At 39.7% G+C, this 26,028-nt stretch overlaps 1 protein-coding gene and 1 long non-coding RNA gene across 6 annotated transcripts in view; both read right to left on the bottom strand.

The window, feature by feature from the left end:
• The window catches only part of LOC147000643 (uncharacterized), a 61,273-nt gene extending 39,284 nt beyond the window's left edge, over positions 1-21,989 (bottom strand). The window contains exon 1 of the long non-coding RNA XR_015045784.1: positions 21,962-21,989. This is a non-coding gene — a long non-coding RNA (uncharacterized LOC147000643). The remainder of the gene's footprint in view (positions 1-21,961) is intronic.
• Lsamp (limbic system associated membrane protein) overlaps positions 1-26,028 on the bottom strand; it is a 2,143,093-nt gene that overhangs the window by 138,866 nt on the left and 1,978,199 nt on the right. The window lies entirely within an intron of this gene.

Genomic DNA, 26,028 nt, shown 5'->3' with positions numbered 1-26,028 from the left:
ATTCAAAGGCAAAGGATATCTAATATATAAAAATTTTTGTCATGGAACAGAGACTGAGAGAATGACCAAGCAAATAACCAGCCTAACTAGGGACCCATCCCATGGGCAAGCACCAATTCCTGACACTAATGATACTTTGTTATGTTTGCAGACAGGAGCATAGCATGGATGTCTTCTGAGAGGATTCAGCCACCAACTGACTCAGACAAATGCAGAGACCCACAGCCAAACAGTGCATGGAGCTTGGGGACTCTTATGGAAGAATTGGAGGAAGGAGTGAGGATCCAGAAGGGGATAGGAACTCTATAGGAAAACCAACAAAGTCTATTAACCTGGACCCCTAGGGCTCTCAGAAACTGAACTGCCAACCAAAGACCATACATAGGCTGGACCTAGTTCCCCCAACCTCTCTCACATATGTAGCATATATGCAGCTTGGTCTTCATATGGATCATGGGACAAATGGACCAGGGCCCGTCTCAAAAGCTGTTGCCTGTCTATGGGATGTGGTTTTCTAGCTGGGCTGTTCTGTCTTGTCTTAGTGGAAGGGGATGCACCTAATCCTGCAGAGACTTGATATGCCAGAGTCCGGGGATATTCAGGAGGGGCTTCAACCCTCTCAAAGGAGAAAGGGGATAGGAGAAGGATTATGGAAGGGGATGACGGGAATGTGGTGCAACAATGAGGATGTAAAGTGAATTAATAAAACAATGACAATTGGGCAGTGTCAGAGGATGTGGGTATGTGCTCTGTTCTTTGGGGAACAGAGGAAATCAAAACCCTTTGTCATCAAAGACAGATGGTGAGAATTAAGTCAGACCCTCCCCTGTAGAATGATAATTGCCCCACACAGATGAAACAGACAATTGTGGGATAGAGAATAAGGACATTGATAAGAGAGAACTTCTTTCCTTCTCTTATACACAAAATGGAAATTTCTGTTCATTCCCAAATAGAATATCTATGTCACTTTTCCAACCTCAAGGTTTAGGAACTATGGTGGAAGAGGGTGTGGAAAGACTGTAAGAGCTTGAGGTCAGAGAGGGGGCATGCAACAGTCTTCTGGGCAGGTCAGGACTAATGTACCCATAAACTCACTTCAGCTATTGCTGTTTGTAGAGGACCTGCACAAGACTAATCCAGTCATCTATGCAGCCTGGAAGGGGAAGGGCTCATGAGACCACATCCCTAAACATGGAGCTATGGACATTCAGTGTGTGTTTGGGCAGGGAGTGTCACTTTTCTTTAAAGTTACAGCTCACAGGCGATCAACCCTGCTTCAGTGGTTTGGCTCTACACCCATGAATATAAAGGCAGCACAAATTAGAGCCCAGGGGTTAGAAAAACAAAAACAAAAACAAAACAAAAAACCAAGAGCACTGGACATTAGGAGGTTAAGAGGTGAGGGTGGATATAGGAGGATTTGGGAGGATGAATTAGGGTGAACGTAGTAGGCACTGTATGAAACCAACTGTCTTAGTCAAGGTTTCTATTCCTGCACAAACATCATGACCAAGAAGCAAACTGGGGAGGAAAGGGTTTATTCAGCTTACATTTCCACATTGCTGTTCATCACTAAAGGAAGTCAGGATTGGAACTCAAGCAGGTCAGAAAACAGGAGTTGATACAGAGCTCATGGAGGGATGTTCTTTACTGGCTTGCTTCCTCTGGCTTGCTCAGCTTGCTTTCTTATAGAACCCAAGACTACCAGCCCAGGGATGGCACCACTCAAAAGGGGCCCTTCTCACTTGATCACTAATTGAGAAAATGCCCCACAGCTAGATCTCATGGAGGCACTTCCCCAACTGGAGCTCCTTTCTCTGTTATAATTCCAGCCTGTGTCAAGTTGACACATAAAACTAGCCAGTACACCACCAAAGGAAAAAATAAATTTCAAAGAACCAAAATGACTTAAATGAAGATATTTGAACTGTCCTGTTTGTTTGTTTGTTTGTTTGTTTTCAATCACACCTTCCCTTTCAGTCTCATTTAGTAAGCATGAGCATTGTGGTTCTAACATCTCATTTTAAGGTTACCTATTTTTACTTTATAACTATCTGTGTATAGCCTGGACATGAAGCTGTGCACCAGTGTGCGCAGTGCCTACAAAGGTCAGAAGAGAGAGCCAGATTTCCTGGTATCAAAGTTAAGGATGGTTGTGAGTTGCCATGTGGGAACTGGGAACTGGAGGTGAATCCTCTAGAAGGGCAGCTAGTGCTCTTAACCACTGAGGCATCTGTCTCTCTAGTTCTGTCACCTCAAGCTTTTTTTGTGTGTGCATGAAAAAACTCTAACAGTGCTTTTTGAGAAAATGTCTACTTCTACTTTCCATTTCTAAAATTGCTGTTTCTGTAGGTCCGTGGGAAAGCCCGTGGGTATTTCTATAGCTTTCCAGGACTTTTTTTCATGTGAGGGCTCCTCTGGCCTTATTTTATAGACCACATTTAAGAAACTGGGTCAGACCTTTATGAAGTGTTTATGTCTATGTTAAAGGTCAAAATAATGCCAGACTTGATGGGACACACCTGCACTTGGACATTTGAGGTGGGAAGATGAGTTTAAGGCCAATCTGGGCCACAGACACCCCATCTAAATACAAACTAATAAAAAATGAAATTTGAATCACCCTAGCATCTGCAGGTTCAACATGCTGCACACACATAACTATGTTATTAGTGCTGTAAGAGATCGCTTGCAGAGTTCATGGAAGAAGAGAATAGACCCAGGGTGATAGACACAGTAAAAGGAAAAAAGTATGCAGCCAACTGAACAGAGACAACATGGATTGAGCAGAGTGAGAGCAAGAAAAGACCTCCTGCCTCTAAGGTTCAAGAGGTGAGTCCATCTGAAATGAGAACTTAAAGATGAGTGTATATAGGGTGGGGGCCCTAATGGAGGGAGGTCAAAAAGAACATAGGAAATGAGGTCTCGCCTGCAGTGTGCAGATGAGCAACGTAGGTCAAAGACCCTGACCCTTGTCAAGACTATTTGGAAGAGTTTGGGGAGGCCTTGTAAGCTTAGAGATCTCATCTCATTCTTCTCTGAACTAGTTGTGTTTTCTCTTCAGAATACTTCCTTTGCCATGACTCTGCCTGGATACCCACAGTAGGAACCTTTCCTAGGAACTAGGGTGTAGTGGTTCCTCCCACTTTCATGGGGAGTCAAAAATGATCCTTTATCTCTCTTTCTCTCTCAACTGCAGATTCTCTTCTTTACTTAGAGAAGAAATTGTATGCAGATTTCAAAAGGGTGCTGGGTTCAATTGATTCTGTTTCCTAGACTCAGTGGCAGACACCCCAGCACATGACTGACAAACTATCTGCTTTAACTCCCTACATTCTTTTATTTTTTAATGGTTTAAGAGCTTTATTATAGAAATGCAGGGAGAAAGAGAGAAGGTAAAAAGAGAGAGAGAGAAAGAGAGAGAGAGAAAACTCCCTACAATCTTAACTTTCTTCATCCCCTACACCAGACATTTTCCTTAGCTGATAGGCACTTGTTTATCCTGAATGAGCTGTTCCCACTCTAGGGGCTATCTGAAGTGAGGCTAGAACAGAGGCACAGATGGAGACCCAAATTCCCTGCTCCTTGCCTGCTCCCCTAATGTCTGTGGAGAGCCTTTGGTAAGATCTGGAGCTGTAGATAGCTCTTAGAAGACACCGCTTTGCAATGACTCACTATATCAGTCCTTGAACAAATCCTCAGGGAAACTCCCAACTGACTTCTATGTTTCTCTTCCTCCCTAAGGGAAAATAGGTATCTTAGTAACCATCTTATTTTGGAGCAGATTGCTAGAAGCAGTCCCAGTGGCTTATACTCCAGGGGTTCCTAAGAAAATCATACCTAACCAAACCTACAGATCTATAGTGCAGCATTAAAACAGTCATTAATACAATTTCCCCACAATACATAATGACAGTGGTGGCCAGTGGTAGTGATACATTTCCGATGCTATACTACAACCAGGGCCTCCTGGGGGTGGAAGCTACAGCTAGCAGAAGCTTTTGGACTCCTGCTAGTCTATTCTCAGGAATGTCCTTCCTTGCATATTCGACTGTGGAGATGTAGGGCTGAAGGTGAAGTATTAGCGCCCATTGAAAGTAAAAGCATATCGACCCCAGGCAATTAAAGACAATCTCTTTGGATGCCTGCATTGTTATCAATAACTTGACAGTTTTGCCTCTTTGAAATTCAGCTTCATGTTGAGTAATTGTCAATTCAAAACTTAAAAGGGGACTTCATCAGCTAAGTATTGAGCTTCATTAGACTCCACCCTTCTAACAATTTCATCGTTCCTCTTGGAAAAAAAAATGTTGAATTTGAAAGCCTGTCATTTCCAAAATGATATTAACTACCTTGTTCGGTGTTCTTAAGAATAAAGCTTTATACACTATTCCAGCTATGAACTGTAGTATGTGTGTACAGTGTTAGCTATCATTATCGCCATTTTAAAAGTAAAGAACTTGAGACCAGGAGAGTTAAGGTATTATTCAAGGTCACATATATTGTAAGGTGCAGTAAGAATTTGACTCCAGGAGTTTTCCACAGCAAGAGCTCAACCCCCATAATAGAGCTTTTCTGTGGTTTACTGAAGCAGCTCTCTCCTTCCCACTGTGCGCTTGCCCAGAGTATTTATGCCATAGCAGTCGATTCCTTTGGGTTTTCTCCCCTTCCTCAGATCTGCATATCAGAAGCGAATAGTGTTTCAAAGCTGATCTTAAATGTTATTTTTTCCTACTTTCCCCTCATCTATACTTCTAGCAGAAATGGATTCCATATTTTTCTTGACTTTGCACGTTTTTGTGTTGTATAAAAAGCTTATTAGTCTGCATGAAAGCTAATCTGCATATTGCTGTTAGGATACATGGAGTCTAGGAAGAACAACCCCATGTGCCTTCACCCATTTGTAAGTACTCTTGGAATCCCCATTGCCACACTTGTGATCCTTCCATTATTGTGCATTCTGCACTTGATTACCCAGTATAAATTCTCAACTTGTGGTTTATGTAAATCCCTAAAAGGCTTTATCAATATCTGCCATATGGTGGGCTTTCAGCAAATATCTACAAAATGAAATTTGCTGGAAATGTTTCTGGATTAATCTGGGTCAGAACTCAGAGTAAGAACTTGCCCAAATTAGGTATCCACATATGGGGAGCTCGGCTCATGGGTCCCTGTCTCCCATGTGGACAATTCAGGTTAATGATATGAATTTCCAGGCTTTAAGAACTTCTACTCTTAGAAAGAAGTGGTAGATGACAAGCAGAAGACAGTAAATTGTCAAAGGTCGTACGACGTCGAAGTCACAGAGCTACTGAGCTGCGATTCAGATCACCTTCACACTGGTGCAATATTCTTTTTACTATATCATGCTGACACAAACAGAACAACTGGTGACATTTAAAATATTGTGCCATCAATTTTTCTTGTCCTGGAATCCAACAAATTTTTCCTTGTAATATAACTGGAAACTTTAGAACCAATCAGAGCCCCAGCTTTAAGAAATACAGTTACTTAGCATATTTTAAAAGCAGTTTCCAGGTTTTTACGTCCATCATCTCATGAACTGATAATAAAAATACATATTTAAAGTATGGAGAACTATTTATCAGTTAAGAAAATTGAAGTTAGGAATTTTTTTGGTAAGTGGATGGAGATAGAAACAATAAATCTGAGTGAGGTAACCCAGACAAATACAAACTTTAAATTTTTTTCTTTTTTTTTTCTTTTTTTGGTTTTTAAAGACAGGGTTTCTCTGTATAGTCCTGGCTGTCCTGGAACTCACTTTGTAGACCAGGTTGGCCTCAAACTCAGAAATCAGCCTGCCTCTGCCTCCCGAGTGCTGGGATTAAAGGCGTGTGCCACCACACCCAGCTAAATATTTTCATTCATTTGTGGATGTTTTTTTGAATCTTCAGATATGTGTGTTTCATTTGGAATAGCCATAGAGGGCAGGGAATAAAGGAACCGTGAGGACACGCAAGGGAAAGGAGACAGAAAGTGGTATAAAGAGTGAAGAGAAGATAATGAAACAGGAAGGAGTAAATTTGGGTGGGGAGTGGAATGGCAGGAATAGAAGAAAGAATATTAGGAGAAATAAATATCACTAAACATCTTTTTAAAATGTCATGTGTGTGGAAACTGACTACCATTGAAATTTGCTAAAACATACACATACACACATAGAAAGTGTTTAAATGAAGTTACCCTGTAACAAGAGAACAATGCTTCTACTAGCCAGAGGCTAACAAATAGATGGGTCAGTGCTGGGAATGGGTTACTTATTTACAACTGTTGGTCAGTAGTGTTCCATAGACCACCCTCAAACGTTATAGGATATTGCCATTGGTGTTGGTTACCTTCCAGAATGTGACATTGAAATGCTATTTCCGAAGATCCCACATACTTGATTCATAAGACAGGGGGAAATCAAAGTACTACTGACACAGAAGCCTCATCCCTACAAGCTATCTCTCTCTCATAAAGTGGAAGGGGTGACTGCTATTGGAGGAGAAAGATCATCATCAGTTGTGTCCAACTGTGAACCTTAGGGGTTATAATAAAGACTAGCCTGGCAAGGACACACCTACTGGTGCAACAATAGTGGCATGAATACCATAGGAATAACCAGTCACATTTTCATTTGATTTAGATCTCACTGCAAATGATGAAACCCATGCCTAGCACCATGGTTGGGCAAAGAAAGTGTGGTGAGACAGGTCATAGGTGTCAGGCATGAATGACTGTTATTCTGCTAACCCATTCCTAGTGGCTTAAATTTGTGCCCATATATCCAAGTAACTCTTAATTCTCATTGGTGAATCTTCTTCTGGCAGTGAATGGCATTTCACATAGACACCAGTCAAGAAGCAGAAAATAAAATATTAAAGAACATCCAGCTTTTTTTATTACATATTTTCCTCAATTACATTTCCAATGCTATCCCAAAAGTCCCCCCCGCCCTCCCCCCCACTTCCCTACCCACCCATTCCCATTTTTTGGCCCTGGCGTTCCCCTGTACTGGGGCATATAAAGTTTGCATGTCCAATGGGCCTCTCTTTCCAGTGATGGCCGACTAGGCCATCTTTTGATACATATGCAGCTAGAGTCAAGAGCTCCGGGGTACTGGTTAGTTCATAATGTTGCACCTACAGGGTTGCAGGTCTCTTTAGCTCCTTGGATACTTTCTCTAGCTCCTCCATTGGTGGCCCTGTGATCCATCCAATAGCTGACTATGAGCATCTACTTATATGTTTGCTAGGCCCCAGCCTAGTCTCACAAGAGACAGCTATATCAGGGTCCTTGCAGCAAACACTTGCTAGTGTATGCAATGCTGTCATTGTTTGGAGGCTAATTATGGGATGGATCCCTGCATATGGCAGTCTCTAGATGGTCCATCCTTTTGTCTCAGCTCCAAACTTTGTCTCTGTAATCCTTCCATGGGTGATTGTAACATCTAGCTTTAAATGGGGCATTTATACCGTAACCCCTTTTCCCAAGGCTTAGGGACCATGGTGGAAGATGGGGAGGAAAATATTGTGGGATCCATAGAAGATGAGAACCTGTAGGAAAACAGTGTTTTCTAGATACAGCAAAGCAGTTTCACCTATGAATTCACAGCAGTTGAGGGAGAATGCACAAAACCTCTGTAGGCTCAGACCAGAAAAAAATCACAGCATGGACTGTAAGGACAGACACAAAGAGCCATTTCTAACTAAGGTGCTATGGAAAACTGATAGGTACTGGGCAGGTTCTGGGTGAAGGAGAGTCATTTTTTTAAGGCTGTTAACTCTGTTGGGTTGTCTGTACCCCACTGAAAGCCACAAGTTCAAAGTGTATAAGAGCTGAATGAGCAGTATTTGATGGGGTTTAAATCAAAAGAAGACATAATTGGAGGGATCAAGAAAAATAGCGAGTCTAGGAGGAGTTGGCAGAGGGGATGAATATGATAAAAAATACATTGTATGAAATTCTAAAAGAATGAATAAAAAATGAAAGAAAAAACATTTCCTATTTAATAGAGTCTTTGCTATCACAGTAACTTTGCTCAAGTAGAAAACTTGATCTGCTTCTCAATTATTCATGGGTGGATCATCAAAAAGCAAATTTTACTTTTTGAGTTCTTATTGATATTACTTCAGCCCCAAGTCAGTAAGTCTTTGTTAAGGCAACTTTAATATACTTGTCTTCTGAAGTTTGAAGATATAAGTTTTAAGGAGAGATTGTTTTATTGTCAAACTCTTAAGCACAGCTTAATGTTTTTTTGTGTGTCAATTCTAAATGTTCTTACCACAAAATATAGGTATATGAGGTATTAGTTGGCATAATTCAAGTGCCACAGTGTACAAATGTAAAAATATCATATTGCATAACATAATACAACTAAAGATTTTTGTTTTGTTTTGTTGTGTTGTGTTGTGTTTTGTTTTGTTTAAAGAAAGCCCTTGGAAGTTTTTGTAGAGAAAACAATCCGTTCAACTGGACTTGAGGGGATAAGAGGGCAAAGGTTTAGCATTTGTTGACTCATAGTATGTGGCCATGACTAAGAGAAAAGCAGGTCCAGCACCAGACTATGAGGGGGTCATGATCTTGGAATCTGAACAAACTTTCCCTGAAGGTATACATCCATTTCCAAGATGCCAAGAAATATAGCAGCAAACAGTTGCTAAAAGATTGAGGATGCTAAGCAGAGATTACAGTAGACTCGTGCTAGGAAAAGAAAATCAGAGCGAATTCTGTGAAGGATCTTGGCTACCTGGCCCTTGAAATAAAGGTCAATTTAAAAAACCAAAAACTAAGAATAGAAGCATTTATAGGATAATGAAAAGAAGATACTAATACCATTTTACAAATGTCTACACTAGTGTTGGATACAGATACAGGAAACACTGCAATGTAAAGACAGATTGCCAGGCTGGTTACCAAAATATCAACCGATGCATTACTTTAAAGAGATATCCCTTAAATACCAGGACACAAACACAATTTATACCCCAAAAGGTAAAAGCTTTCAAACACTGAGCTAAAGAAAGATCATATGGCTAAAATGGAATTAAAACCAAACTAAGGCAGAAGTTAACAGAGGTAGAGAAGGGTATCTCTACTAATAGAAAAGCAATAACTAGAAGATACACAATTCCAGAGTGGATGCACATAGCTGCACCAGCTCAAAATGTGTAAAGCAGAAATTGTCTCATTCAAAGGAGAAATAGAAAAGTTAGCAATCAGAATAATATGCCTTTTCAATCATTGGTAACATGATGAGAAAAATTAAGGATACAGAGGGCATAAAAACTGAGTTGAATAGTCATCTGCCTAATGCACACAACATTAAGCATCTTTGGTTCAAATGAACTTGGGAGATTCACAGAAATTTACCACATCTTGGGCAAGACTCAAAAACTTTGAAAAAAATCAAAATTCTTTATAGAGTAAGTTTTGTGGCCACAATAAAAATAATCTAGAAGCCTGGCATGGTGGTGCACGCCTTTAATCCCAGCACTTGGGATTAAGAGGCAGACAGATTTCTGAGTTTGAGGCCAGCCTGGTCTATAGAGTGAGTTCCAGGACAGCCAGGGCTACACAGAGAAATCCTGTCTCACAAAACCAAACCAAAACAAAACAAAACAAACAAACAAACAAACAAACAAACAAAAAGTCTTCTCTTCCTTTACTAATATGAAACATCATGTCAAAAACCTTTCAACAGTGTGATTCAAGCTTCTTCCCTGGCTTCCCCATCTGTAACAGAATTTTCAGTAGAAAGGCCAAGGATTCTTGACTTGTCAATGGTAACCATAGTGATAAGAAGCACCCTTCACTAATAAATACTGCCTTGACTGTATAGGGGAAGAATGCGTATGAACTTAGATCCCAACCACCTGAGCAACAGTGCCAACCCAACATACAATGGAACAGAGAAACCCAGTCTCAAAAACCAATAATAATAATAATAATCTAGAAATAAACAACACTGAAGAGGTAGCTAGAAAAGTTTCAAATAATTTACATGAAGCCACACTTACAAATAAGCATGGGTCAAAACAAAGAAAAAAAGTTACAGTGAAAATGTGGACTATTTTTAATAATGTAACAATAAAAATACATACAAAATTTAAAATTATTCTGGGAATCCATTTATATGGTCTTTCCAAATATTTATTCTTTAATTTATGTGTCTTTGTTTGATCACATTAGTGTATGTGTATCATGTGCAAATAGGTGCCCAGAAAGGCCATAATGGTGCCTAGAACTGGAGTTCCAGGTGACTGGTACAGGAACTGAATCAGGAATCTCTCTGAAAACAATAAATACTCTTAACTGCTGAGCCATCTCTCCAAGAGCCCCAATTTACATGTTTAGATAAATATATATTTTAAAGTCTTTAAGTCAGTGGCATCACTTCTACTTCAAGAAATAATAAAATGATATCAATAATTAAAATACAAATAATAAAATGTATAAATAATAAAAGCAAATATTCTTTATACTATATTCTTTATATTATAAAGAATATAAACCTAATATCATTTCCAAGAAAAGATTAAACACTAATAAACTGAAATACAATGATAAATTCCATGTAATGCAGTTAGTAAAAAGACACTATTCATAAATTCTTTATATCAGGAATTGTTATAAGATACTGTTGAATTCAGTGCCATTAACAATGCAGTAACTTGATACTGTGAACAATTTTTAGCAAATTAATTTAAATCTCAGGTGATAATAAGCTATATTTTAGAAAAGGATTATCATAACTAGACAAGAAGTGTCAAAAAATATTTAGATAAAATTAACCTAATATCTCTTTAAGAAACTTAAGACATAAGTAAAATCTTCATATGAAGTCTTAAATATTTATTTATAAAGAGACCGGCTACCATTTCTAAGAATACTGTACTGAAATTCTCAGATAATGATAATAAGGAAAAACCGAAACTGTCCATTAGTAGAAGGATGTATAAATCTTTAAATGAAATACATACCTAATACCCAGTGGAAGATGTAGACACTAAAGCACACATGTTATGTGATCATTTTTCTAGTAAAATAGAAAAAAACAAAGCCTGGATTTATTCCTTAAAGCCTATAATCCCATCACTCAGAAAACTGGGGCAATATGATCGCTATGATGTTAAGGGCAGCCTGGTCTACCTAACAAGTTCCAGGGCAACATGACAAAACATCTAAAAAGCAAGCAAACAAAAAATTAACCTGGCTCCCAATTAGAAGCCTCATCCTTACTGATTGGCATTCACCCTTACTGATTTGCATGCTATTAGAGGAGAAAAATAATCACTAATATCATCCATTTACAAATTCTACAACCTGCTCCAGTGAACTGACAGCAAGGTACTGCTGCATTAGTGGCACAAATGTTATGGGAGTAACCAACCACATTTTGATTGTATGTAAGGTCCACTCAGGAAGTCCTGCAAGGGAAAATACACTTAACATACTTCTAAAGTTGCTAAGAACCTGCAACTTAGATAAGTCATCGGCCCAGGATGGGAAGCTAATACTATTATTCTGCTAAAGAAGCACAGATATAAAATACACATGACATATTGCTATATCCATTGACGAGTGTATCAACCAGGCCACATCAGAGAATCTTCTTGCAGTAGCCAAGTAATACAGAGCCCCCATATGAACAATGTTCAAAGATTGGGAGACTTTCAAGCACTGAGCCAATGGGATGCCTTTATCAAACTTTCCCCTCAACACTTAGGAATTTATGCAGAAGAGAAGGCAAAAGGTTTGTAAGCGCCAGAGGTGGTATAGAGTTCAAAAGAAACAGTATCTTCAGACATAACAGGGCAAATCAGATATACACGTGAACTCACCAAGAGTCTGAAAGCATAAATAGGACTCATACAAGTTCAAACCAAAGTCCTAGCCCTGAGAAGGAAAACAAAGTCTCACCCCTTACTGAGAATCTATTCACAATTGGTACCTATTGGGAAAGGGAAAACCAGCTTTTTCTAATGGAGTGACAGGGCTTATCAACCATACTCCAGAGAAGACCCACCTCATGCTCAGAAATAGTTGGCCAATACAAAATGAACTCCATGTTTTTATGTGCCTTGTGTTGTATTTTCTGTCTTACTGTTTTGTTTTTTGTTTATTTGGTTGCTTGTTTTTTGAGAGTTAGAAAGAAAGAAAATGATGTTGGATGGGGAGGACCTGAAAGAAGTTGGAGTATAAAAATATAATCAAAATGTATTATAAGAAAAGGTTAAAAAAAGAAAAAGAAAAAGTTTAATAAACAAACAAACCCACAAAAACCACAACAAAGGAAAGAAACAGATAAATAAACATGGGAAAGGAAAACACTAATGTTTTAGGACTAGGTGAGTAGTCCTAAGGGTGGCTTCCTTAGAAGAGGAGATACTGGACATGAGGGGTACATGACCATGTTTTTATTTTTTTTTTTTTTTGTCATGGGAAGTGATAATGACAGAATTTTATTTTCTAGAAAGTCATCAATATACTTAGAACTTTCAATCTCTACTATATGTGCATTATAATTCACGATACATTTTCATAAAATAATTTTCTGAAATACTGCCTTCTGACCCATACCTAATGAAGACCTACCTAGACTCAGGCTGATACATTAACCATTAAACATGAAAGAATGAAGCAACAGAAACCTGTGAAAGTATAAGAATAAACTTCAAGTGAGCTTCCATCATGGGGAACCATGTTGGTTATGTTTCTATAGTCTTATTATGTGAGAGCTTATTTAGCAACCCTCAAATGAAAACTGGCTAATAGGAAGGTCACTTTCAGGAGTACCCATTTGGAAGAGTGTTAATGGGCAAATACAGAAACTATCTTTGAGTTCTATGGATAGAACCTGCAAGCTGTGCATAAAGGTAACATTTACTTTACTGCAGGATATACATGTGAAGTAGAGCTCATGTTAGAACTAGGTAGCTTAGTGCAGGAGCATCATGATATCCTGTAAATGAGATCTCTTTTTTTACCCCTTTAACATTCAGGTACCCTAGTGGAGAAAAATAAATAAATAAATAAAAGTACATTCCAAGATGCAGCCATTGTTATATTAGAAAAGCAGGTTATCATCTGGCGACTTCTCTCATTTAGTCTCCATGCTATTTCTACAACCCTTCATCCTTGGCTATTCAAATAGTTTGGTTGTCTTTCCACGTGGCATAAGGTTGAGTAGAGTCCACAATGTAAAGTGGATAGGTGGCAAGAAGATACATAAATACAAAACCCAAAACTATCAGCTTCAGGAATAGCAGACATTACAATAACATTAAAGCTTATCACTTAACGATAATTGTATACTATCTTTATGCACGATGCTTTAATATTTACTGTAACCTCACCAGGAACAATATGCCAAAGGCCATTAGTTCCATGTTACAGGCAAGGAAATTCCATTCCTTCCAATCCATACAGGATTGAAATAGTGTGACCAAAATCACAGAAAAGGTAATTGGTAGGTATGTTAGTTTTCTCTCACTTATTAAAATGCCTGAGGGGAAAAAAAAAGGACTTCTAAGGAGGAAGAAATTTGGCTCTGGGTTTCAGATTTCAGCTCAGGGTCTCTTGCCCCATTGTCTTTGTATCTATTCTGATGCAAAATACCTCTGTAATGAGTGTGACTGCAAGTGGTCAGGAATCAGAGAAAACAGGGCTGGGGACTAAATATCCCCTTCTAGGGTGTGTCCCCCTGATGCCCTGTCTTCTAGATCTCACCTCTTAAAGGTTATAGCATCCTGCAATAGTGTCTAGGCTGATAACATACCTTCAACATACTGCCTAGACAGACAGTTAAACTCTGAACAGAAGCAGTAGAACTGGGAATCGAACTTCCTTCAGGCTGTCCCAGAGCCTCTGTCCCAGAGCCTCTGTCAGTAGAACCAGTCAGGGAGAAAGTCCCCTGTGTTTACATTCAGATCTTCTCCAACAATTGTTATCCATTTATAAATCATGCACAACCATTTGTTTTATGTAGTTTTTTGAGAAATAGTGCAGCCAATATAATTGGTGGGTTTATTTTCCATTACAAATTCTTGTTCTAAGCCGTTCGTACATCACAGCCGTGGATAGAATGAAATTAGACCAACGCTGAGTATCAAAACCCATTTGTCAAATAGCATTAATCTGATGAAATTTCTCTTTCTACACACACACACACACACACACACACACACACACACACACAGAGAGAGAGAGAGAGAGAGAGCTCTATGGTGAGCTAAATAGAAATTCCTTTAGGAAAAGCCATTTTGGATTTTTACCCACTCTCTCTTCTCATAAGGATAACTTAATCCACAGCCTACTAAACAAAACACTGGACTAAGCACAGGGTTCCCTTTGGAGGAGTTGGAGAAGGGACTGAAGGAGCTGAAGGGATTTGCAGCCCCTTGTGGGGAGCAACAGTGTCAACAGGACAGACCACCCAGGAGCTCTCAGGGACTGGACCACCAACCAAAGAGTACACATGAAAGGACCCATGGCTCCAGTCATGTCTGTGGCAGAGGATGGCCTTGTTGGACATCAGTGGAAGGAGCAGCCCTTGGTCCTTTGAGGGTTCAATGCTCCAGTGTAGGGGAATGCCAGGACTGGAGGGCAGAAATGGGTGGGTGGGGGAGCACCCTCATAGAGGCAGAGTGAGGGGGGTTTCCTGAGGGGAGGCCTGGAAAGGGGATAACATTTGAAATGTAAATAAAGAAAATATCCAATAAAAGAAAAAACAAAAAAACACAAAACAAACCACTGGTATAAGGAGTGATCAGCTTTTTCGTCTACCTTGGTTAATGCACATATTGGCCAGATTAGACAAGATTAAAAGTAGAAAAAGGCAGGTTTCTTAGGAGGCAGCTCTCCTGGCGCGTTCACTGATCTCACAGTGGAGGTCAGTGAAGTCAAGCATCTAGGCTAAAGCAAAGGGAGGTGGTTTTATAGAACTTAGGTGAGGAGTGGTGACTGGGAGCTGGGATTGCACCCCTATGTGTTCAAAAACAGAGCCCCTGGGCAAGCACTCTGGGGTGGGTTGCTGGAAACATGGAGACAAGGGAAGATGACTTGTTAGCCAGCAGTTTTCTCTGAGGGGGCAGGGGTATTTTCTCTGTTTGTGGTGGGGGAGGGAGGGCAGATGGAGTTTTCCATCTTGTGCAGGGGCAAGCAAAGGTTCAAGCCTAACCAAGAGCTGACACTCTCCTGCTTTCTACCTCTTTAGTCCTTTGTTGCACTGTGGCCTTTGGTCCTCCTGACCCCTCCTACTGGTCTGCCATTGCCCAGTGCTTTGCAGAGATAGTTTACTCATAGTCACCTGTCTTCTTTGTGAGACACTGTCCCTGACCTCCTGAGATAAAATAAAGACCCCCTGTCTTATTACCTTAGTTCTTGTACTTCTTCTGGTCAAATATAACAGTCTAAAAATATTGTGTTCCTTTCCGTATTGAATGTTTATTTGTTTTTGCTTTATCTTTTGATCTTTCCTTCGGATCCCCACTGTCGTGTTAAATTCGTAAGTTCTTGGTGAACGTTTATTAAAGGTTCTCTTAATTCACTTACTTTATTTCTAAGCCTGCCTACTCGAAATGTCTTTCCTCCATCCATCTCTGGCATCTAAGCTGTAATGGACCACTGGACTGAGACCACAGATCTACTGGGAAGATTTACATTGGTAGCTGTTTGCTGATCCACAGTGTCTCCTGCTTCACTCTCAGTCATTTCTCCACTTAGTAACAAGAGATCATGCTGATGACACGCTATTGACCTGCTTGCTTATTTTGTAGACAGGTACGGAGCTACTTCCCCACAAAGAGTGGACAATCTGTTCTTAATATGTAGGGATGCCTTTTGCTTTGGCTTGGTGGCAGTGGTGGTGGTGGGTGGTGGAATTTTATTTTTTTCAAAAGGCCATCAAAGTTTAAACAGACATGGTGAATGGAGAGAGAAGAAGTCGTGGGGAAATGCATGTCTCCTGTGTGTTGATTTTGGATTTGTTAGGTGCTGCATACAAATAGAGCTCATATGTACTAAAGCCAAGCTCCATCAATGTTGAGGCCAAATATAGAAAAGAACAAAGGGCAGCATGTTTAAAATCAAACATATGGATTTAAGATGACTGGCAAATAAAACACATTTTTTTCAGGCCTCTTTCATTAATTGGATGATGCTTATACCATAGTCTTTGATCAAGGAGGAGGATACTGATCCAGACTTTTAAAATAGTTTCATCATTATTTCCTCCTCGGTATATCAATTCTCGTTGCCAGACTGGCTTCTGTTGACTCTGGACCCCATGGCTGACTTAGTCTGAGTAACTTGTGTCAAGCTTTCTGTACATGACTGGTACCACATTTTTCCCTCTTACTGTTTTCATGCTTCATCTTGTAACCTGGTGGCAAAGTTTGACCTTGCATCCAATTTTTATAATCTAAATAGAGCTTTTCTGTTTTCTAAAGATGTCTTTTTAAAAAATTTCTGTATGTTTATCCATGTTCTTGGCTCAGTCCTGATATCCTCTCTAACCAAGTATCATAATATGCCATGTTCATATTCATATACCATGTTCTACTGAAATATCTTAATATACCATGTTCACAAAATTTCACTGGCATCAAATTTATAAATTTCTTACTAAGATATATTAACCATCTATTGTACAGAAACATTGTATTATGTTAAGTGGTTATAAATATACACAGATTTTGTATAGTACTTGCTCTCTGGAGAGCAAGGTGTGTATGAGACAAGATATATAAACAAGGCACAAAAAGAGAAGTGGCAGCTCTCTCTCTCTCTCTCTCTCTCTCTCTCTGTGTGTGTGTTAGTTAAAATGTTTGGATAAAACCTTATATGGCTGTTATCTGAGTCATATGAAGGAATGAGCACCTGGGAGTGTCGATCACAGTAGAGAACTTGACTAATATTAATGACAAGGCACTGGGTTTTGATACACAGATTTCCACCCAAGCACCGAAAAACAAACAAACAAACAAACAATCAACCCACAAACAAACAAACAGCCCCCCAAAACAAAAACAATACAAACAACAGTAAAGATTAGAGTTTTCATATAAAAATTAAGTTAACACTGAAGATAAACAATCAAACTGAGGCATATCACAGGCTCACAGTGGTGTCCCTTGTCAACCTCAGGCTACCTACACCTATTGTACTATATGGTAACATTTAGGAAGTGTTTGAGGGGTCTGCCACAGCAGTTCCCTGTAGTTGTGGTAAGAGGCTTACAACCAGACCAGAGGAAAGACTGGGCAAGAGGCTGGGGTAACTGAGATCAGTGATTGGAGTCCCTTCTGTGTATTCTAAAACAATTGTGTTCTTGGGTTTAAGATCTTCATCCTTTCAACTCTAATCTCCCTATAGCCTCCTTGAGAGAGCAGCCATCCTACTATTGTGCTGCTTCTCAGGGCTTTCTAGACATAAAGCCCACCATTTTTGTTTGCTTTGAAATAGGGTCTCCTATGTAGTTCTGACTTGACTAGTCTGGAACTTGCTGTGTATATTAGGCTGGCCTCAAACTTGTAGAAAACCATTTACCTTTGCCTCTATCCCCCATCTTCAAAGCCTACTTGTTCTTGGAAGTTCCACTTTAAATACAATCTCAACTGCCAGTTATCTTAAAGTCCTGGTGCCGTCTTTGAAATTTGGTTTGTAGAAAGGAAGACTATTCTGTGAATTTTTTCTTTAAGATATTTGCCTATTCGACTTTGTTTGGTTTTGTTGTATTTTATTTTATTATTCCCTAAAAACCTGGTTGTTTTCTTTTTCTTTTTCTTTTTTTTTTTTGGTTTTTCGAGACAGGGTTTCTCTGTATAGCCCCTGGTTGTCCTGGAACTCACTCTGTAGACCAGGCTGGCCTCGAACTCAGAAATCCGCCTGGCTCTGCCTCCCGAGTGCTGGGATTAAAGGCATGCTCCACCACACCCGGCTCTGGTTGTTTTCTAACAAGAGGCAGACAAAGGGAAGGATTTTGGAAAAGTTGGAGTAGGGGAAGCCATAATCAGAATATATTGCATGAAAAAAAAAAACCTATTGTCCATAAAAACAGAAAAAAAAATAAAACAAAAAGAAATCTTTAAAATCTTTTAAATGACAGCAAAAACAGATATGATGATTATTTTTGCAAATTAGCTTTCAAAAATAATACAGTCTCCATTTGTACCTACGTCATTTTCTTATGTTACATCATTGTCTACTAACTTTATGTCACCTCTGTGTTTTGTCCATCACTTTAGCTTTCTTCAGAATGGAATAACAGAAGAAGGAAGCTGTTCTGATCCCTGAATGGGAGAGGATAGGACCAAACTGTCAGAAAATGTAGCAATAACCAATCTGGTCCTATTATAGTTTTGAAGTGAATGTATTTTTATTTTATAGACATGCACATATTTAAGCTTATATTTTTATTTATTATTTATTATATTCAATTTTTAAAGTAAATTTATGGAGAATTTGAGGACAGCTACATATATTCTTGGGTTGCCAAGTTCTTTTCCTGGTAATTTTATAATAATATAAAACTGATATAATGAACGTCAATGAGGGTAACAATTATTTGTAAGTAGCATGGTGTGATGTTAATCTTAAACTTAAATACTGGTTCAACCTTATAGCTATGTTGCCAATGACTACTTTCAGGGGTCATTTCTTAATGGCAACTTAGGACAGTGGTTTTTTTTGTTTGTTTGTTTTGTTTTGTTTTTTACCCCAATGGCAGACATTTAAAAGTTTCAGAGGCATTTGTGCAATTTCACCCTGATGCTGATACTGTCTATGGTCCTTCTCCATTTTCTCAGACATTGTAAACCTTGGGGGAAACGTGAAGAGGAGATGGAGGGCAAGCTGAGGATGCTATGACTTCCTTGAAGGTCAGCCAGCAAGCCAAGGGGTGGGATGGAATTAGAACTCACACCCCTCAATTTTCCAGGCTGTTGCTTAGCCCACTGAACCCCACTGCCTCTGACTCGGTGTATTAATAGAGGCTGGGGAAACACAGATTGCTTGAACATATGGCAGAGAGGATGAGAAGATAATATTCTGCGGCAGACTCGCTTCTGCAGACGGGTGACTGCGAAGGCTGTTTTTCTGCACAGGGTTCAGCAACTGAAGCGTTAAACGCATTTTCTTATTTTTGTCTCTAAATGATACAGCTTTTCCCCTTGAGTGAGATCAATTTCTGGACATTCTTCTTGTCAGGGGAAGCTGGTGGAAGTGAGGCCAAGGGTGCAGGCCTCCCCATAGTCTGTGGAGAGGAATAAATAAGGCCCACGCACAACACCCTGCAGAGTACCTGGAGGGGTGCCTAATGACTGGCCAGTTCCACTTCCCTCACACACAACACCTGCGGTCAGAACAAGGGTTCAGAAATTGGCTCCTGATCTAGACTCTCTGCAGCTCCTTAATGGTAATGTAGAATATGGTACACATTTAATATGCCCTAGTTATTTCTTTCATTGCTATCACTAGATGCCACTAAGAATCAAGTCCAAGGGCTTCACACAATGCTCTGTGGAGGGAAAAATGTGAGTTTTACTCTTAGATTCTTTCTTGTAAGGAAGACAGCATATAGGGCTCATAATGAGGAAAAGAAAATCAGACCATACGAGACAGTGGTCAATGTAACCAGGGCCCGGGGGCTGGCAGTACAAAGACGTTAGGTATGATGTAAGGATAGGGCTTTCCAACCGATAGGTGATGTATGGCTCCGAGTTCCTTTCTTATGTTGTATATTTGATGTTATAATGGACTTTATATGAAGATATGTTTGGAAAATAGGGAGGTTTGTAAATTGATGATGGCTGATTGATACAACAAAATGACGACATTCAGAACATGAGTATTAGCTATGCACAAAATAGAGTATCTCACTCACCCAGAGACCAAATGCTTGACGGGCCTTAGTTTATATATTTAGAATGGAAAGCTAATAATTGTATCTACCTCACAGGCTTGTGATGAGGCCTAACTGACTAACACAAGGCAGTGCTTTTCGTTCACATTGCTAGACCGTAGGCACTCGCTGAATGGAAATGTCAGTACAAGTACTGGGTACTATTATTATATCTATCATAAAAATTGTATTAGGATTCCAATGGTAAGACCTCTATACAAGAAGAGAGATCACACAATGTTCTGGCAAAGGAGTGGGGAGGCAGGCCAGGTGGTCTTTCAGGGTATGGGGTCACACTGACTGGCTGAAAATGGCCCAGATATAATTTTATTATGAGATACACTGAATCCCTGTATTTTGGAATATGCTATTTCAAGACTAATGAAGTAAAGATGGAAGTCAGAGGAGACCCTCCTCCAAGGTAACTGCTACCCTCCCATGCGGGAATGTGGACTCTGAGGTCTACAGAAGGAAACACAAGTAAAGATGCCTGGAACAGAAAGCCATTTGCAAGCAAGTGGGAAAGGACCCAAGAAAGATTAGCATCCAAATCAGGTGAGATGTTCTGTAATCTCCATCTCCCCTAAGTATTTTGAGTTTTTCTGTGTAGCCCTGGTTCTCCTGGATCTCACTCTGTAGACCAGGCTGGCCTTGAACTCAGAGACCCCCTTGCCTATGCTTCCAGAGTTCTGGGATTAAAGCATGTGCCATCACCATGACTACCACCATCACCCAGCTAAAATTCATCTTCTTTAAGCAACCCAGACTGTGGTACTTTGCTACCACAGTGCTAGTAAACCCTGGAGAATTCACAAGTTAGCATAACAGCTTTTATTTACCCACTGGAGCCAAAGGCTGCCATTGCCTACCCACTGGAGCCAGAACCTGGCAATGCCTGGGGATTGGAGTCACACTTCTCCCTCTACACGCAATGCTTTGGCGTTTGCTGAAATCTCTCAGGCAGGCCCCCAAAATCGGTGCTTTTATTTTCTCAGCTGACATATTGCAGGAAGCAATTCCTGAGTGCTGTCCCTGCTCCCCTCCTCTTGGAGGGGGATGTAATGGCATCTCCAGCATGTTGCTGGTATTGCCATGGAGCTGACCCTGCAGACTCTTATATTCTGCACTCCCTCCCCCAGGGAAAAAATAATTAGAAGCTTATCAATCAGCTTTCTATGATGTAAACTATTACCTGCCAAAATACTATCCTGAGCATTCTGGAACCAAAGGTGAAGGAAAAGCAAACACAAAGGGACATGAACAGACAGCTTTTTCTGTTTTTAATCTATCGCACCCCAAATGAAGCAGCGATCAAAGAAAGGTCCTCCGTTAGCTGTCAGGTCAGTTACTTTGATCAGCTGATGTCAATTACCAGAGCTGGGTAATATCTCCCCAGCTGTGGCCCTCCTACCGGCCAAACTGGACTGCTCCTTGCAAGCCACATTAAACCTGTCTGCCATCCATCCCTGGCTCTCCTTTGCGGCAGCAGCTTAACAAGACAAGGGAGGGAGCATCACCAAGGGGCAAATACTATTTTCCAGGGGCCAGGATGCTGAGAGGTGAGCGGGGTAGAGAAAAGCAAGATATAGGCCATTAAGCAACAGGGCTTTCTCATAAGACCGTTTCCTATTATCATTTCTATGCAGATGTGTTTTTCAGCCTTCTAAAGTGAGGAGAAGCAGCCGAAAATAACAAGCAAATCACAGCCAGTTGGCTATCCTCCTCCAGATTGGAGGCCAGGACCCATTCTCAGTTTTTTCAGCTCTTGTAAAGGTGAACTTGAAGCTACCTTTAAGAAATCATGAAAACACCACCACCACCACCAACAACAATAACAACAACAAACTCGGTATGTTTTCACTTTTCAAGGCTCAGAAAAAAATCCGGCTTGAAACAAATTCAGTTTTTGTCCCCCTTCAGGTAGCTAACTACGACCAACCCCCCACCTTCGTGCTGCTGATGGGGTGGAGCCTCCGCCCCTGGAAAAAGGACCAGAAGAATCCCCAAAAGAGTTCCTCAACAAATACCCTACAGTAGAAAGGAGAGCCTTACCTCCTGATGCTCCTGCCCCTCCCTTTCTGGAGGCTAGCTTTACAGATTGCTTAAGGACCTGGGCAGCTGTGGAACCACTGGGCTCCTGGGAATAGATGCAGAACTTCCCTTTGAAACGCGCCCCTCCTGCTGTTCTTAAGTAGCACTGACAGGAATAATAGGTATTTATACCAAGAGAGTCCTTCAGAACCTTTATTAAACCCTTTCAAATATACTCTCCCCTTCCACCCAGCAAAGATAATATACTTTGTGACAAGCGCCCCCGAGGAGACCGCTGCAGAGTTTTTGACTGCTGGAACCACCTGTTGTCTAAAATAGCTCCCTTAGTTCATGTCTCCACTCTGACATGTTCAGAAGAGACACTGGCCTGCAAAGTTCTTTGGTCCAGCAAAATGGTGGCATTTCTTTTTTCTTTTCTTTTCTTTTTTTTTTTAAAGAAGTCTTCTAAAAAAGAGACCTTAATGATCAACTTATTCAGGCACAGACTTGACATTTGCGTTAGAATTGCAATCAAGTAGCCACTTCGTCTTAGTATGAAATCCTGAGATGCAGAATTACCACTACCTCCTGTATGCGTATTGGTTCTCATTTAATACCGTGCTTTCCCTTCATGGTCGAAATAAAGCTTTTTTTCTTCTGGTTCCATTTAACATCTAACCTTCCTCTTTCCACCAAAACAACGAGAATAATTGGTTTCTGGAAAACATGATGGTGTTAGAAGAGTAATATTTCTTCCTGCTTTTATTATAACATTTCAGATAATTTTCTAACACATCAACATGGGATAGTGAAGACAACTCTGACCTTGGCATAAAAGGATCCAAGTCAGAATCCCAGCTTGGTCAATTAATACCTTGTAAATTGGGACACCTATCAATCTCAAGATTCACTAGAAAGATGGGAATAAAATTGTATTTCCCCAAGAGGATTGCAAGAGAAGATACTATATGTGGAAAGAATTTTCAAGTGGTAAATTGCTACAAGCACACAAATTGTTTATTTGCTTTTTAACTTTAGGGTTACTACTCCTTGGAAAATTGTCTCAGGGTGGGTAGAAAAGAGAAGGGGGCATGAACACGATAATTTAATTAGATCCATAGGACTTTGCCTTTGCATGGTAGATGGGGCCCCTAGCCCTGTGGATTTCAGCACATTGATATGTGGTAACTTAATATGCAAATGGTGGGCCTCAGAGGGCACCCAGACTCCACATGTGCCAATTAATCAAAGGAAACAGTCTCTTCCTTTAATTCCACTAATTAGAGGATCATCCATAAGCTACTAGGTTTCTGAGCTACTGAGGTCTAATAAATTTGCAATAAATTATGAGCAATAGAGTAGTCAGGGACTAAATTACCAAGGAGCAAGAGTCTTGGATGAGGGCTCTGCTTATCTATAGGCACTATTATTTCTCCAATTTCCTTTTTCTTTTCCATCTTCAACACTGAACATCTTGATTATAAGTGAATATTTTTTCTACCTAAAAATCGTGAAGTATTATTTAAAGTCATTAAGGAAGACACACCACCAGATGAAAAGTCTACTGTTATCACAAATAAGAATACCCGATGTGTGTGTGTGTGTGTGTATGGTTTCTGTTCAAATTATTCAATTGATTTCATATTACTTTCCCTAGTGCTACTGAATTTGACAAACTGAACTTTAAAAAGACATAGTCTTCAAATTTATTTGTAAAACCCAGACGCCAGGAATAGTAACAACCAAAAATACATGATATAAAGCAGTAAGGTGTGAGCAAGGGTCTTGATTTATTTGCTAACAAGTCTACTTATAAATATCAGGAAGTCGTATACTAACACATACAAAGAACATATAGATTGACTTAGAAACAGTTAAGCCCTAGAAAGAGATCTTGACACATACGGAATCTTCTCCATGACAGAGCTGGCCCCTTAAATAAATGAATAGAGATCCAATTATTATATGGAGACAAACTATATGGAAACTACTAGTTTTAGTTTTCTAGGGAGAAACAAATAGAATTGTACTCACACCCTCGCAATATGGAAAATATCAAGTACTCTCCATTGAACTATATAAATGCAAGATAAAATTGCAAAGCTTTAGAAAAAAAGTTATGGGACTTTATTATAACCATGAGATGAGAAATGATTTCTTAAATAGCATAATAGTGTGTGATATTTAAGTTTAAATCATAATGTAAAAACTAAACAAAATGGGAAAATAAAAGATCACTTCAACAGCTCTCTTTTGTCTCTGTTTGAGCGGGTATTTCAATATAGTCTGGGCTCATCCAAGTCCAGGACTCCAGGGATCACCCTCAACTGCTATTCTTGAACCAGGTTTAACTTGCACACACTCAACCAACATTTTAAGACACAGAAAACTAAGACAACAAAAATAAGACATTGTTTTATTTTGCAAATTGTATAACTGTCTTAGTCAGGGTTTCTATTCCTGCACAAACATCATGACCAGGAAGCCACTTGGGGAGGAAAGGATTTATTCAGCTTACACTTCTATACTGCTGTTCATCACCAAAGGAAGTCAGGACTGGAACTCAAGCAGGTCAGGAAGCAGGAGCTGATGAAGAGGCCATGGAGGGATGTTCTTTACTGGCTTGCTTTCATATTACTCCTACAATTACTCAATTCTCCTACAGTGGTTGTGCTAACTTACTTGCCTAAGAACACTTAACTTATCTGCCTAAGAAATCAACTAACAAAGAATTTGTATTCTTCTAGAAGGAACACAAAACTCATAAAAACCAGAAGAAGATAACACAAAAATGTGAAATCTACATAATTGATCAATAAATTCAATTTGGTGGTAGTATACATTTTTTAAGATGACATACTATTTCACGTACATAATGTTGGCCAAACTTTAACATTTTGATTAAATCTAGCTGGGGAGATGACCTAATGGTTAAGTACCTGCTGTGCAAACATGATGACTGGATTTTGGATTCCAAGCACCCACATAAAAGCTAGACATGGTGGTACATGTGTGTAACCTCAGAGATGAGAGGCAGAGAGGTAGATCCAAGGAATCAGTTTAACCAAAACACCAATGTGTAAGTGCAGTGAGAGACCCTGTGTCAAAAAATAAAGGAAAGGGTCCTGGAGAGATGGCTTCGCAGGTAAGACCATAAAGACCATAATGCTCTTGTAGAAGACCTGAATTCAGTTCCCATCACTCACACTGGTGGCTTACAATTGCCTGCCTGTAACTTCAGCTTGAGGGGATGTGACACCATTTTCTGATCTTTGAGGGCAACTGCATTCACACTTTCATATGTACACACACACACACACACACAAAATCAAAAATGAAATAAATCATAAAAAATATAAGGTAGAGAATGCCAGAACACAGCCAACACTGGACACTCTGGTCTCCAGAGATACATGGACATACATGTATATACAGTACACACATATATATTTCAGGTATTCAGGTGTTTCAACTATTCAGAGATATAAAATGTCATTGTTCTTAGGCAGATAAGTTAGCACAACCACTTTAGGAGAATTGCTAATGATTAGTTGACAGATTATTTTTTCTAAGTAGTAATGAATTCATAGCCAACCATAATAAAGATTACTTTTCCTGGTTTCCTGGGAAACTTTAATAGCCATAAGTGTGGCCAAAGGACATGTGCTAGTTTTCTGTTAACACAAGCCAGGGTCATCTGCAAAGAGGGAACTTCAGTTGAAAGAATGCCTCCACCATATTGGTCTGCAGGACATTTTCTTGATTATTGATTTGGGAGGAAACCATTGTTGTCAGTGCTACCTCTGGGCAGGTGGCCCTGGGTTGTGTAAGAAAGTATAGTAAATAAATCATGGAGAGTAAATTTCTCTATGATCTACTTCTGTTTATATTTCCAGGTTTCTGTTTGAATTTATGACTTCACCTTCCTGAATGATGGAAGCCATCTATGATCTCAAGCGTTCTATGACAATGAAGACATAGAAATATAAGCCAGTAAACCTTGGATTCTCCGTGTTGCCTTTGCTCAGAATGTTTTTTATCACAGCATTGGAAACTTAACCAAGATAGAATACTAAAACTTCTATGTC

Source organism: Mus caroli, unplaced genomic scaffold, assembly GCF_978045245.1.
Source record: "Mus caroli unplaced genomic scaffold, Mus_caroli_1 scaffold_17, whole genome shotgun sequence".
Classification (NCBI taxonomy): Eukaryota; Metazoa; Chordata; class Mammalia; order Rodentia; family Muridae; genus Mus; species Mus caroli.
Note: the sequence above shows the minus strand (reverse complement) of the source record. Positions and strands in the feature narration are given on the sequence as shown.